Here is a 15015-nt window from a genome sequence, read left to right as displayed (position 1 = left end):
GCAATCTCCCTTTCATGCTGACAATGAGTAGGTGAAAAATGTACTGCCTTTTGCCCAATGCCTCCGAAAACAGGGAGCAGAGCCCTCCATCTGAAGACTCCCCAACCCCCAAGAAATAACTATTTCTAAGAAACAGAAATATTGTTGAACTACTCCAAATATGTCTCCAGGTGACAACTGAACAAATGTTACAAATTTACTGGGAGATCTTATGGAGGCCAGCTACTCTAAGGAAATGAGTTGGTTACAACAGAAGCACACATTTCCAGGTTCCTGTCATCTAACTTTCACAGCTGGCTGATCCATTGAGGAGGCTTTGGGTCCTCACTATTTGCTTGACCTAATTCAGCAGCCATTCCTAAATGTCTTAATGTCTTGACCCTTCGGACTAAGACCATAGCTGCAGAACCCAAATGTGATTTCAGCACTGGTCTTTTTTTAGAATCAAGCAGCATAAATGTTTTAATCAATCAATCAATTAAATGCTATGTTTTCAGTGCAGAGATTCTGTGTCAATCCAACCGACCTTAAACAAACTATTCTGAAGAGCACAGAGTCCTGTCAACATGCTAAACAGACTGACATGTTTCCGTTTCCCTTGCAGATTGAAAATATGAAAATCCTTGACTATTTACATTGTTGGTGGGGATGCGAAGGGATATTTAAATTTTGGGGGGAGGTGTACGAAGAATTGAAAAAGATGCTGAAATTCACGTTTAAGAAAAATCCAGAATATTTTTTGTTAAGTCTAATTCCTGAAAACTTTCCAGAGGATAGGGAGAGCATTTTTCTTTACGCGTGCGCAGCGGCTAGGCTGTTGATAGGACAAAAATGGAAAAAAGCAGAGGTTCCTACATTACAAGATTGGCAGATTAAATTAATAGATCTTATGAGTATGGATAGAATGACCGCAGCAATTAGGAATAAACCGAAACAATTAGTAAGTAGGAAATGGGAACTTGTAGAGGATTATTTCAAGAAAAAGGACATTAAAACGGAGCTAAGGATCTGTTTACTTTGAAGTAGCGCGGAGAAAATTAGAGGAAGTGATGTAGAGGGGGAAGAAATATATTATAGGTTTGAATTGTGAAATGATTGTGAATGATTAAGAACGCAAGAAATTGGAGTATAGTATAGCTAAGCGGTGTGGGCAAGTTGGGAAGTCAGTTTTAGTTAATAATAAATAGAGACAAGAATGCAAATGTAATAATTCTTTTTGTGTAAAGTTATGTATTTTGGAAATGTTTTATTTTATGCTGTATTCGATTTTTAAATGTTTCAATAAAGTATTTTTTTAAAATCAAAAAAAAAAGAAAAAAAAAGAAAATATGAAAATCCTTATGTCCCAATGCTTCCTTCGCAGCCTGATCTGCCATCTGTCTCATTGCCAACAATTTCCACATGGGCAGGAATCTGCCAGAACTAACCTGAACAACCTATTAACTGAGATTCTGAATTCAAAAGCTGTATGTTGTTTACCAGTCAGAGAAGGCCAGAGGGTTTCCCCTTGCACCAGTGTTTCTGCATTAGCAGGGGCACCCGAGGCCAGCCTTGAGGGCAGTTCCTCTTCCCAAGACAAATTCTCAGCAGCATCCCCCAAAAGATGAGGTGTCATGGCACTGGGAACCCTTTCTTCTGTGCGAGGGCAGAAATGGCCAGTATTGGGTGTGTGTGTGTCTGCACTGCTGACCTGACTTCCCAATGCTGTGCACCACTGCCTCTACACATTAGTCCAATCACAGAACCATGAAACAGAACTATTCCATTTGCACAGCAGCACCATGAGATGCCTTGCAGGAGGTGAGATGTTTTGTCTGCCAAGTCCAGTATTGACCGTGTTGGTCTGCCTCTGGCAGAAAGAAGATTGCATCTCTCCTGTTCCCTGATCCTTTAACTGGAGATGCTGGAGAACCAAGGTGGCCCCTTCTGCATGCAAGGCAAGTGTCCTGTCCCTGAGCTGTAGCCCCACCTTCTGAATGAGCACCCAGCACAACCCAGGCTCATAGATGGTCCTTCCTCCACCCACAGTCACTCTGCCATATTCACGGAAAGGAAGGGCCCAAAAAGCCCCAGTGCTGCATGACTGTTCATCCACTACTTCAATATGCAATTACTCTATTGTGTGAGAACAGGGAAGACACATTTTCCAGGTAGGAAGAGACGTTGCCCAAGGGCTGTAATATAGATGTACTTTACAGCACTGGAGAGAAATGCAACCTGACACAGTTTCCGAACATGCTCTCCAGCCTGCAGAAAAAAGAAAAGGGCAGCACGAGAATTACAAAGACCCAGAGCAACCCTAAGCTCATCCACGCCTGAATGGCAATTGGAGGAAAAATGGACCAGCAGCAAGATCAAACGCCGCTCAGTTTCACCTTGTTCTGTTGGAAAGGGTTCTACTGTGTCACTGGTGTAATGAAGGGTGAGCTGGAGATGGACTTTTGCAGTTCACCTTCCTCAAACTGCTGGGGGAAATAGAAACATAGAATTGTAGGGTTGGAAGGGACTCATAGGGTCATCTAGTCCAAGCCCCTACAGTGCAGGAATCATGATTTTAAAATCCCTGAAAGATGGCCATCCAAGGTGGCCTAAGTAGGGGCCTACTTATCTATTTCACGATTCTAGATGGTATTGGGACTCTGACTCTCATCATTCCTGATCAGAAAAGTCCAACATCTGAGGGTGAGTGGCAGTGGTGCAACCTCACAATAGGAGTTACAAAATAGGCAAGATCCAACACAAGTTAAGGGCCTTTATTGGTTTAGCTCCAGTAGATGCCAGAGCTCTCAGGTTTGACAGTGGAAAGGACTCCCTTGGAAGGTGGTGGACTCTCCTTCCTTGGAGGTTTTTAAGCAGAGGTTGGATGGCCATCTGTCAGGGATGCTTTAGTTGAGATTCCTTCATTGCAGGGGGTTGCTGGCAATTGCAAATATGGGAGAGTGTTGTTGCATTCATGTCCTGATTGTCTCAACACTATGAGAACAGGTAGCTGGACTAGATGGGCCACTGGCCTGATCCAGCAGGGGGCTTTTTGTATTCTTCTCTCTAGTGCCTTTCACCTGTAGCCACTAAAGCAGCCTTCAACATGGTCAATCACGAACTTTTGGACCACTGCCTTGCTGACGTGGGGGTTCAGGGCCCAGCCTGACAATGGCTGCGCTCCTTTATCTCAAGTCAGGGACAGAGGGTGGCGCTAGGGAAGGAGTTGTCGCCACGGCATTCCTTGGTGTGCGGAGTGCTGCAGGGTGCAATCCTTTCCCCGGTGCTTTTTAATATCTTTATGCGCCCCCTTGCCCAGATTGTCCAGAATTTTGAGCTGGGCTGTCATCAGATGATGCAGATGACTCCCAGCTTTATCTGTTGATGGATGGCCATCCTGACTCGGCCCCGGACACACTGACCAGATGCTTGGAAGCTGTGGCTGGATGGCTGCGTGGGAGCCAGTTGAAGTTAAATCCTTCAAAGACAGAGGTCCTCTGGCTGGGTCGGGACGACATGGGGTTGGGGGGCCAACTCCCATCCCTTGTGGGGGCTCAATTAGTGCCAGTGTTCTCTGTCAAGAGCTTGAGTGTAACCTTCAACGCCTCCCTATGGAGGCGCAGGTTGCAGCTATAGCAAAGGCAGCATTTTCCCATCTCCGCCGTATTAAGCAGTTGGTCCCTTAACTTTCTCGCCCCGATCTGGCCACAGTGATCCATGCAATGGTCACCTCCAGGCATGATTACTGGAATTTGCTCAGTGCAGGGCTGCCCTTGAAGCTGACTCAGAAACTCCAGTGGGTGCAGAATGCCAAGGCGAGGCTCCTTAAGGGGTCCTTGCCATGGGACCGCATTCATCCAGTGCTGCGGGATTTGACATCTTTCCGCAGGGCCTGCAAGACGGAGCTGTTCTGCCTGGCCTTTGGGCTGGACTCAGTCTAACCCCCCCCCTTATTTTTTTATGGAACCCCTTATATGGGATTTAGTATATAAATTTTCCCTCGGCTCTTTTTGCTAGCCCATGTAGGACCAGCATGGATAGTTGGCCCCGGTGAATATTTGACGTTTTCTACCCTTATGGCTTTGATCTATAGGCTACCACTAAAACAAGGCTGCATTTTAAGCTGCATTTTAAACTGAATTCTTACTTATATTTTAATCAACTCTTTCTTTTGTTTTGTTTTTAATGTTTTTACTGTATTTATATTCAGTGTTAGCTGCCCTGAGCCTGGTCTTGGCCAGGGAGGGCGGGGTATAAATAAAATGTTATTATTATTATTAAATAGGAGAATAGCCAACTGGCATCCTCAGCTAAACTTTGAGATGCACCACTGATAGGAACTCCATGGCCATAAACCCCTGATTTCATTGTGGCTTTCCTTTGAAAAAAGCACCAATACACCAGCTATCTGCCACTGTTCCATGTTTTACTTTATTCAGGTGGTATGCAATCCAGTTAAGCAGGCCCTCCACTTGCTGGTTACTAATGCACAGGATACGTGCATCAGTCCAGACGCTACATAAAAGGGAATGGAGATATAATCACATACTCCTATCAAAACCTCCATCAAGGCTGTGCATGCTGCTGTTTAATCAATGCACGTGTGTGCTGATTATGCACAGCATGTATCCTGATGCAATGATGTGATTGCATCAATATCCCCCTTTATGAAAGGGTCTGATTAAGTCTGTACATTGTGAACCTGTAAAAACAATAATGATGCAGGACTGAAAACTGCAGCAACCTGCCCATGTACCACAATTAATGCAATAATTTCTCTCTGGTAAATTAGAAGACAGGTGGAATAGGACATGGAGCAGAGCAAGCCCAGAGAACAATATTGGAATAGAGCTGGGGACATCCACTCCCTAGTAAATACAAAAGGGGTTTTCTCCTTATTGAATTCCTACAGTTTCTTTTTTCTCCCAAGTATCTGATCTTTCACTTTTATCACTTGCTTCGCCAGATGCTAAGTGACCCAGACAACAGCAATGTCAGTCCTGTAACTGCTTAGCATTCCCTGGGCTCACTTTACTCCTCTTATTATTTCTTCTGTTGCTCGGGCTTATTCTCTGCTGCAGCTTTCAAGTTCTGGATGTGGGCTGGGGTATGATTTTTACAAAATCCTCTCTTTGCCTGCAGTCTACATATGCATATTTCTCAATGTCAACTGGGTGATGTATTGACACATTGCCTGAAACCGGTTTAAATTTAAAAGTGCAAAAGCGAGTTCAGAATTTCAGAGCAAATGTATTGCGAATCCCCGCTCGCCCCTGACTGCAACCAGAATCAAGCTACCTGATGCTTGCCCACTCCCTGCTTCCACAGCCCAGCGATGGCCTCAGGAGCCCAAGATGTGAGTGGGGTGCGCCAGCCCCTCAGCTGGTTTCTCTGGCCATGTGAGCACCAGCAAGCTGCCTCCTCCCTCCCTCCCTTGCACTGATCGCTGAGTGGAATGGAGCCAGAGTGGAACATGTTTGGTTAGTGCCCCCATCACGGTGGCTCCCAGTGATGGCAAGAGGCTATTGTTAGGGTGAGTCATGGCTAGAAGATCTGGGGAGGCCGGCGGCCCCCTGGGGCTTTGTGTTCATGTGCGTGGTGCCATGCCATGTGGTGCCCTGGCTGATGCGCTCTGCCTGAGGCTCAGCCCGGGGCAGCGGCGCATGCCATTACCAGGAACCGGCAGAAGCTGTGCACAGTGAAGCTGATTGTCTGTGTGGCTGGCAACTGCCCTCTTCCTCCCTGTCTTCTTTCCTCCATTCCAACATCATAATATATTGGCATATCACAAAGTTTAGCTGGAGATACATTGTAATGTTGGAAAGCAGATATCACTCAGCCCTAATGTCAACAACTCGTTCATCCTCATTAAACAACAAGCTGCAAAATACATTTTTAGAATTGGTACACCCACCCCACCCCTTTCTTTTGCATCTTTTAAAGTTTTATAGGTTTTCCCCTTGCTATAAAAACCTAGATAAATCTTTTTGCCATTGTTTGAACCGCAAGTGATTAGCTATAACACGTATTGTTTGGAACAAAAACAAAAACATTCTTGGCATATATTCATCTTTATTACAGAAATTCTACCCAGAAAAGACAGTTTTATCAGGATAGTTGAAATCCCCCATTACTACCATCTCACTTCCTTTTGAATGCTTGGTCATCTGTGTCCTCAGTTTGGCTTGGGGATCTATAGCATGGGCGTAGGCAGGGGGGGCAGGAGGGGGCAGCTGCCCCCCCCTAGAAGCAAAAAAAAATAATGTATTTTACAGACCATAACCAGCACTTTTCCCCTCCAAAAACTGAAGTGGAAAAGGCTTTGCTTTAGCAAGAGCAGCTAAGTCTCCGCTTGCTGGGGGGGGGGCACAGCAGTAACAAAAACACATCAAATAAATAAAGCAAAGTGGCTACCAGTAGTTAAGCAGTTAAGACAATGGAGCATATATCCCCAGGCAAGATTTGATAGCTGACCATTTCACCCTATTGTTCTTAAGTGGGACTTGTTAATGAGCATTCAGGAGCATTAAGAGTTCTATTGGCGATTTAATGAGGGTGCAGACTCAGAGGATTCAATTTGACTAAGGTGGCTCTGCAAGGCTAAAAGGAAGTGAATAAGAAAGGGGGGGCTGTAGCTTTGACAGACACAGTGATGTTTATAAAAAGCATTGGTGTTCCAGTCTGCCCCTCCTCCTGCATCTGTATACTGTAAATCAGGGGTGGCCACCTCCCAAGAGACTCTGATCTACTCAGAGTTTAAAACTGGGGGTGATCTACCCCCTTTTTGGGGGTTCAGGTCAAAGCTGTTGAGTTTTTTTTTAAAGGAAGGGAAGCCCTGTTTTTTGGGGTTTAGGTCAAACTTGTTGAGCTTCTTTTAGGAGGGAGGGAGGCCCATTTTTGTTTAGGGCTTCAGGTCATAGTTCAATTTTTTTGAGGGAGGAGGAAAATTTGGGGTGAGCTTTTTTTAGGGGTGCCAGTGACCTACCAGTGATCTACCACAGACATCCAGTGATCTACTGGTAGATCACAATCTACCTGTTGGACGTGCCTGCTGTAAATCAAGCAGAGAGAAAGCTGCTTACAAGGCTCCTGTACATGCAGAGTTCCAGCATCACAGCGTCACCCAGAGGCACCCACAAATATGAGTTATCCCTCTCTCTATTTCTTCCTTCCTTCCCTCCCTCTTCCATCCTTAATAAAATACGGGGGGGGGCAGATAAGCCCCACATAGAAAGCCCATCAACATGGGGGGATGACTCTTTCAAATACGATGACAAGGGTCATCTAGTCCAACCCGCTGCAATGCAGGATTTTTTTCCTAAGGTGGGGCTTGAACCATGGTTGAAATATTATGCTGATATGCAGCAACGCCTCGGAGCTGTCGTAGCTGCGGCCATGCCTTGCCCCGCCCTCGCCCGCCCTTCCACCCCCTCTCGCCTGCCCGACCCTCCTGTCCTCTTGCTGCAGAGTTCCAGCATCACAGCGTCATCCAGAGACACCCACAAATATGAGTTATCTCTCTATTTCTTCCTTCCTTCCCTCCCTCTTCCATCCTTAATAAAATACGGGGGGGCAGATAAGCCCCACATAGAAAGCCCATCAACATGGGGGGATGACTCTTTCAAATACGGTATTTACCAGTAATTGGGGGGGGGGGCACCTAGGCCTCTAGGAGTTGGATGCTATGCCTAGGAGTAGGACAATTCAAGAAAGCAGAATGATGCATATGCTATGGTAATATATCAATAGAATCATAGAATTGTAGTCGGAAGGGACCACAAGGGTCATCTAGTCCAACCCCCTGCAATGCAGGATTTTTTTCCTAAGGTGGGGCTTGAACCATGGTTGAAATATTATGCTGATATGCAGCAACGCCTCGGAGCCGTCGTGGCTGCGGCCGTGTCTTGCCTCGCCCTCGCCCGCCCTGCCACCCCCTCTCGCCTGCCCGACCCTCCCGTCCTCTCCAGCCAAGCAGGGTAGCCGCCAACGCTACCAGCCCCAGAAGCACAAGGTGGCCGCTGCTGCCACCGCCACGATGTCATCAGGCCCGTTGGCCCTTCAGCCCCGCCCACTTTGTGGCCCCTCCCCTTCTGTGCCTTGGCCCCGCCCCTGAACGACCATGGCTTGCCCCCCCCTAGTTTTGATCCTGGCTACGCCCCTGATCTATAGTAAACTCCCACAATGAGATCACTATTATTTTTCTCTCCCTTAATTTTGACCCATATACTCTCAATATGGCTTTGAAGTTTTAAATCCTGGATCTCTTCACAGGTATACACATCCCTGACATACAATGCCACTCCTCCTCCTTTCCTGTTTGGTCTATTTCTCTAAAATAGATTGTATCCCACTATTCTACATTCCAATCATGAGACTCATCCCACCAGGTTTCAGTGGTGCCTATTATGTCGTATTTAGTTTGCTGTACCAAGAGCTCAAGTTCATCTTGTTTATTTCCCATGCTCTGTGCATTAGTATACAGACATTGAAGACCACTGATCATTCCCCGTGTCTCTTATTTAAGGATTTTTTCCTCCCACCACTAAGTCTGCGTGCTGTTTGCTCCATTTGGTCCTTGATTTGGGTGATCATCTTCAGCATTTGGTAGACTCCTACCTTCAGGACCACTGTCTCCCTCTCCCACATAAGTCAGTTTAAAACCCTCCTGATGAGGTTTTTGAGATTCATGGCAAAACATTCCTCTGAACCCTTGTGAGGTGCAGCCCATGACTTGCCAGAAGTCCATCTTCAATAAAATGCAGACCGTGATCTAGGAATCCAAAACATTCCTTCTTGCACCATTTGCGAAGCCAGTTGTTCACTTCCCCTATTTTTCCCTCTCTCCCTGGGCCATGTTGTTCAACTGGGAGGACAGATGAGATTACAATTTGTGCATTTAATTGCTTCAACTTCCTGCCGAGAGCCTCATAATAGCTTTTGATCTTCTGGAGGCTATGGCTTGCAGTGTCATTGGACCTCACATGGACCAAAAGAAAGGGGTATTTGTCAGTGGGTTTTATGATTCCTTGCAGCCGTTCTGTTACATCTTGGATCTTGGCCCCAGGGAGACAGCACACTTCTCGAGACGTCTTATCAGGCCCACAGATCACTGCTTCTATACTCTTCAGTAGGGAATCCCCTATCACCACTATACACCTCCTCATAGGCTTGGTCGGGATTCTTCCATGTGTTGTCCCTTCCAAGGTCACCTGCATATTCCCGGAGGACTGACTTTGCTGCTCGTCTTCAAAATTCTGATCAACTGTGATGAGGGAGAGATCTTAAAATGGAGTCTGTTCTTCGTCTTCCATGTTAAGGGAGAGCACTTCAAATCGATTGTGTAGTTCTAAACACTTGCAGCGATCCCTGGGCCTTCTACTTCTATGAGTCACATTCCTCCATACATCTGGCTCCTGTGTTGGGGAACTGACCTCCTCCTCAGGGATGTCCCCTGTCTCCTCCTTGGTGCAGACAGTGTGCTTTGCTGCATCCAAGAAAAGCTCCAGCTCTTTAATTCTCTGGAGCGTAGATACTCGGGCCTGAAGTTGCTGGACATTGTCTTCTAGTAAGGCAACCAACTTGCAATTGCTGCAGGTGTAGCTGCCTACATCCTTTGGCAGGAATACAAACATTGCGCAGGAATTGCAGGTGACTGCAGTTGTTCCCTTACCCTCCATCTTGAAAAGCTTGAAGTCAGGGAAGAAGAAGAAGAAGAAGAAGAAGAAGAAGAAGAAGAAGAAGAAGAAGAAGAAGAAGAAGAAGAAGCCGCAGCCTAGGTCTCCCCCAATAAACGTTTGAGACTAGCTCCCCTAAATCTAAAAGATGGGTCAAACTGTGCGCTCCCTCCTCAGTTGCTGGACTCCAGGCACTAGCTCCACCCACAGCTAAGTCACCTGACTCACCTGACTCCACAGAACCCCCGCCCCCTCAGACCATGTGCTCAGGAACAGCACACGGCCAGAAACAAACACACACACAAGCCTGGGCAGTCACACATATCCAAGAGGCAGAAGCCCTAGAAAACAAGCACAAGCACACAAACAAATAAGGAAACAAATAAGCACACAAACTATATCACACACAGCCCCCAAAAGACAAACCCACAAAACCTACTGTGTGTCCCCAAGCTCAACTCACCTTGTGCTCCCTCCTCAGTCGCTGGACTCCAGGCACTGACTAGTTCCACCCACAGCTCCACCCACCTGACTCACCTGACTCCACAGAAGCCCCACCCCCTCAGACCATGTGCTCAGGAACAGCACATGGCCAGAAACAAACACCCACACATGCCTGGACAGTCACACATATCCAAGAGGCAGAAGCCCTTGCACTCCCTCCTTAGTCGCTGGACTCCAGGCACTGGCCTCCAGTTTTAATTGTTCCCATCTTAAGATATCCTTTTAAATTGTCCATCCATGTCTTAACATTAATTGTATAGCATTTCAAAGTAATTATCTTTGTCATGGTGATGCCTATACTTTACTTTTTCAATTTGGAATCCAGTTTTCTCCATCAGTCTTTTGTTTTTCATTATTAACATTTTCATTTTCTGATGATGAACCTTAAAACCTATTAGCATGCCAAATTCATTTAATTTATTCATAAGTTTCCACTCCCTGAAATGGGATTTCCAGAACTATCATCAGATCATCAGCAAAAGACAGTAATTTACAGTTCTGAGTTTTGTTAAGCCATTGTGAGAAGAGGATGCTTGATGAGATAACTTGATCCAGCAGGCCTCTTCTGCTCTTATGTCCTTACGGCATTTCCTGGTTTCCATCATGGTGTTCCGTTGCAGCAGTAGCGGTTTAGTTCTGCTGTCTGTGGACAAATGCTGGCTCCCTTAGCCTGAAAGCGAGATGAGTGCCGCACCCCATACGCACCTTTGACTAGACTTAACCATCCAGGGGTCCTTTACCTTTATCTTTTTTATGCCTCTCTTATAACTTATAAAGGAAAAAAAGAGTATTTTCCTTACAGGCAAAAACTGCAGCCTACCTTGTTATCAGTACTTTGATTAAAATTCAGTATGGTTGTTCACAGTACAAACAGATTAATATGTTTTGCAAATCAGATTTGGCTCAGAGCCAACAAGTTGGCCAGCACTGTTTCTTGAAGCCATATAAACTGAACATTCTATCTATTCTATCTATCTATCTATCTATCTATCTATCTATCTATCTATCATCTATCATCTATCTATCTATATGTCTATCTAGGGCAGGCATCCCCAAACTTCGGCCCTCCAGGTGTTTTGAACTACAATTCCCATCTTCCCCGACCACTGGTCCTCTTAGCTAGGGATCATGGGAGTTGGAGGCCAAAACATCTGGAGGGCCGCAGTTTGGGGATGTCTGATCTAGGGCATGTCAGGAACTAATGAAACAAAAGCCAGCACTGAGTGGAAATTAAAAATGGGCAAGCAATAATCCCCGTAGAAAGGGAATCAAAAGTGAGGTGGATAGATGTGTTTCTCTAGCTTGTCTAAATATGCTCCCTAATACAACAGAGAATTTAAAGGTCAGAGAGCAGATAAGAGAATGCTCTGCAGGGACAAGCTTCTCACACCTCTCAAGAAAATAAAAATGGAGTCCCTTGTAAGGGGAGCAAACGGTATTTCATGTGTTTTTCTCAGAGCCAAAAGAAACAAGTCTTTCTGCTTCTTGTTTTGATCAGTTGTAAACAGCTTCACGCCTCTGCAGAGCTGAAAGGGTGACTCATCACACTCTCTTGTGACTCTCTTCTAACCAATTGCGGGGGGGGGGGGAGATTTGTCTAAAATCTTGCTCCATTGCCTTGTGAATATCCCTCACCACCTGTCTGCAGTTTAAGCAGCAAGTCTAGCGCCTTTTGAAATTCCTCCTTTGATCCCCCTGTTGTATCATTTAAAAAGACATCTCCTTCTTACTGAAGCTCTGGTTTCAGTTCTCATTTATTTATTTGTTGCATTTTCAACAAATATGCTCCCTCCATCCCAGGAGCTAAGGGCTAAACAAACATGGTCTTTAGCCCCATGTTCATCCTCACAACAGGTAAGGTAAGTTATCTGAAAGGAAGGGAGGGGGAATTTGGGAGACAGAATCGTTGAGGAAGCTCTCTGCTTAAAGAGAGAAATAGAAAGTTTTTGAGAAAAGGGGAGACAAAAGTGCTTTAAGGGACAAAAAAAGGAGGAGTGCTAGGTGCACAGAACATAAGGGAGCTAGATCTCTTGTTCTGGTGTTGCAGAGAAGCCCACAGAACAAGTCAGCACCAAGGAAAGCTCCTAGTCTCAGCACCACAGAGAGCTCCTAGTGAGCAACTTGTTTGAGCTTCTGCCCTCTTGAAAGACTTGAAAGACTAATTTATACAGACCAGCAGGCAAAGTTGATAGTGAATAATGTAATATCAGAAAAATGTAAAATTGCAAAAGGACAAGACAGTCTTGTGCCTTGTCACTGTTATTGTTTATTTTGGTGTTATAGACCCTGGCAAGGAACATAAGATCTGATGAAGAAATAAAAGGTTAACAGTTGGGTGCAAAGCATACAAACTGAGAGCATTTGCTAACCTCTTCTGGGCTCTTCACCCTTCCAGGCTCTTCACCCGTGGCTGCTTCTTAAAGGGCCAACCCTCTGATCTGAAGATGGGTATTCCATGACCTCCTGATGTGCTCCCTGTGCCACTAGACTGGTGATCTACATTTGGTTCATCAGGCTCAGGGGCAGCATCCTGTGGGGGTCCTGAATCTGCTGGTCCAATGGAATGGGAGGTTGTTCTGTGGATTCCTGTCAGCCTCAGGTTTCCTGCTCCTGAGGCTTGGGGCTCTAGACCTGACCTGGCTCCTAGGTGAGAGACTCTGTGCAGCCTCTGGCTCTTGTGTCATGATTGCTGCTGGACTCTGGAGTGACAACAGTGAAACAGAGGCCCTAGGCACATGTATGCCTGCAACCTGCCATTTAGCACTCAAAAGGGGTCTTCCAGCCTCAACAACACAACCCTACTCAGAAGTAAGCCCCTCTGTCTTCAATGGTGCCTACCACCAGCAAAGTAGGTTTGCAATCTAAAGCTCTTCAGGGAGAACTGGAAACTAGTTCTATGAAGGAGTGGGGGCCCAGGGATCCTCACCAAGCTTTAATTCCCAGGAGTGGCTGGAAAGTGGGAGTTTTCATGGCACTTAAACCAGTCCAAGTTTCTCCAGTTCAGAGTCCTCTGTTTTCACCCCTTTGGAAAATACAATTCCTCCCCTGCAGACAAGAGCTGTCGCTGTGTCCAAGAGATGGGATGGTGTACATCAGCATGACTGAAGGACGGTGAAGAAATCCATCTTACATGAATCTATCTATCCATCTATATCTCTCTATCTATCTATCCATCCATTATGGTCACAGACCAGAGAGATGGAAATATAGAGCAGGGGTCCCCAAATTAAGGCCCGGGGGCTGGATGCGGCCCAATCGCCTTCTAAATCCGGCCTGCAGACGGTCCGGGAATCAGCATGTTTTTACATGAGTAGAATGTGTCCTTTTATTTAAAATGCATCTCTGGGTTATTTGTGGGGCATAGGAATTTGTTCATCCCCCCCAAAAAAAAATATAGTCCGGCCCCCCACAAGGTCTGAGGGACAGTGGACTGGCCCCCTGCTGAAAAAGTTTGCTGACCCCCGATATAGAGCAATAGGGGACATGTAACTATAAATAGGTTAAAATTAAACTGTATAAGCTAAAGCATGATAAATAATACAGATGTAAAACCACTGAAATGTGTAGATTAAAACCTTAACCGCTAATTTAAAATGTGCATGTTAAGACATTGGCCATTAGATTCATGTAGAGCTTGTCTCCGTAATTTTATAGCAGCAGCACAAAACTTAGCCATACATGGAATTTGGCAGCTCTGGGGACTTCCGGTCTACCGCCAGCGCTGATCAGCGAGGAATCCTCAAGCTCCGAGGTTCCTGGCACTGTGAGGGAGGGAGAAGCCGCAAGAGCGCCGCGGACCCCCAATAAAAAAACTCCAGATTGAGCTTTCTGGGAACGTGAGAGCTTGACTGTGCCCAAAAGTGACTCCTCTGCCCCCGGTAAGCTCTTTTAAGAGCCCCGAGAGCGAGCAGAGTGCAGAGTCATTTTTGAGCAAATCGCTACCCTCACAGAGCGAAGCTCTGAGCTGGCAGCGGAGGAGTGGTGGATTTTTCCCAAAACAAAGGATTTGAAGACATTGGACACCGTGGGTAAAGGAAAGAAATTTTTTTAAAAATGTAATTGAAAGGAATTGGCCATGGGAGATTGGTTTCAGTAGAGAATGAAGCGAAGCAAGATGAACAAGCATCAGCTGGGGACAATGTAAATGACTTTACAGAAGAGGAGGAAGATCCATCAGTCCTGGACAATATAATTGAACTTAAAAAAGAGGAGGAAGAAGTATGGAATAAGATATATGTTTGATGCAAGGAGTCCTCAAAGAAGAACCAGCATGGAATAATGTCCTCCCAGTGAGTGAGAGAGGGCAGGCAGGATCTATGCTGGGGCCTGAGCTCAACTGGAATAAAAATTGAGATAGGGCTGAAAAGTGGAAACATAGCTGGAGGGTACTGTGCTACAGTTAGAAAATTGGGGAGGGCAGCAGGGGACAAAGAAGGGAGCGTGGTGGATAGGTGGCGAAAGAGTGGGAATAGGGTGAGGAGCAACAATGGGTTATTTTCTTATCGATTAAGATGGTCTGAAACTGGAACGTTTTATGGAACTGGGTGATGCATCTGGGGGATCTGGAGTCCAGGGCAAGGGGGGTAGAATTAGATAAAAGTGGTTAAAGGTTATTATGATAGAAGAAATAATATTTGAATGTATGGAAAAATTTTGGGGTATAAATTGTGAGGCTAAAGGAAGAATTAGAGATGGATGGGAAAATAAATTTAGATTTGGATTAATTACTGAATTATAGGTTGAGGATAGTTGGTTGTGAGATAATGGAAAAATGGTGTTAGATTGATTTAAGATAAAGGAAAATTGCTTAATTTAGATTTAAAAATGGACCCAGTGGGGGGGGGAATCGAGGAAGTCC

General features: G+C 45.6%; 1 protein-coding gene across 1 annotated transcript in view; it reads right to left on the bottom strand.

Moving 5' to 3' along the window:
* ENTREP2 (endosomal transmembrane epsin interactor 2) overlaps positions 1–15015 on the bottom strand; it is a 150463-nt gene that overhangs the window by 37391 nt on the left and 98057 nt on the right. The gene's annotated exons all lie outside the window — the stretch shown is intronic.

The sequence above is a fragment of the Zootoca vivipara genome, chromosome 13 (genome assembly GCF_965207765.1).
Source record: "Zootoca vivipara chromosome 13, rZooViv2.hap1.1, whole genome shotgun sequence".
Lineage (NCBI taxonomy): Eukaryota > Metazoa > Chordata > Lepidosauria > Squamata > Lacertidae > Zootoca > Zootoca vivipara.
Note: the sequence above shows the minus strand (reverse complement) of the source record. Positions and strands in the feature narration are given on the sequence as shown.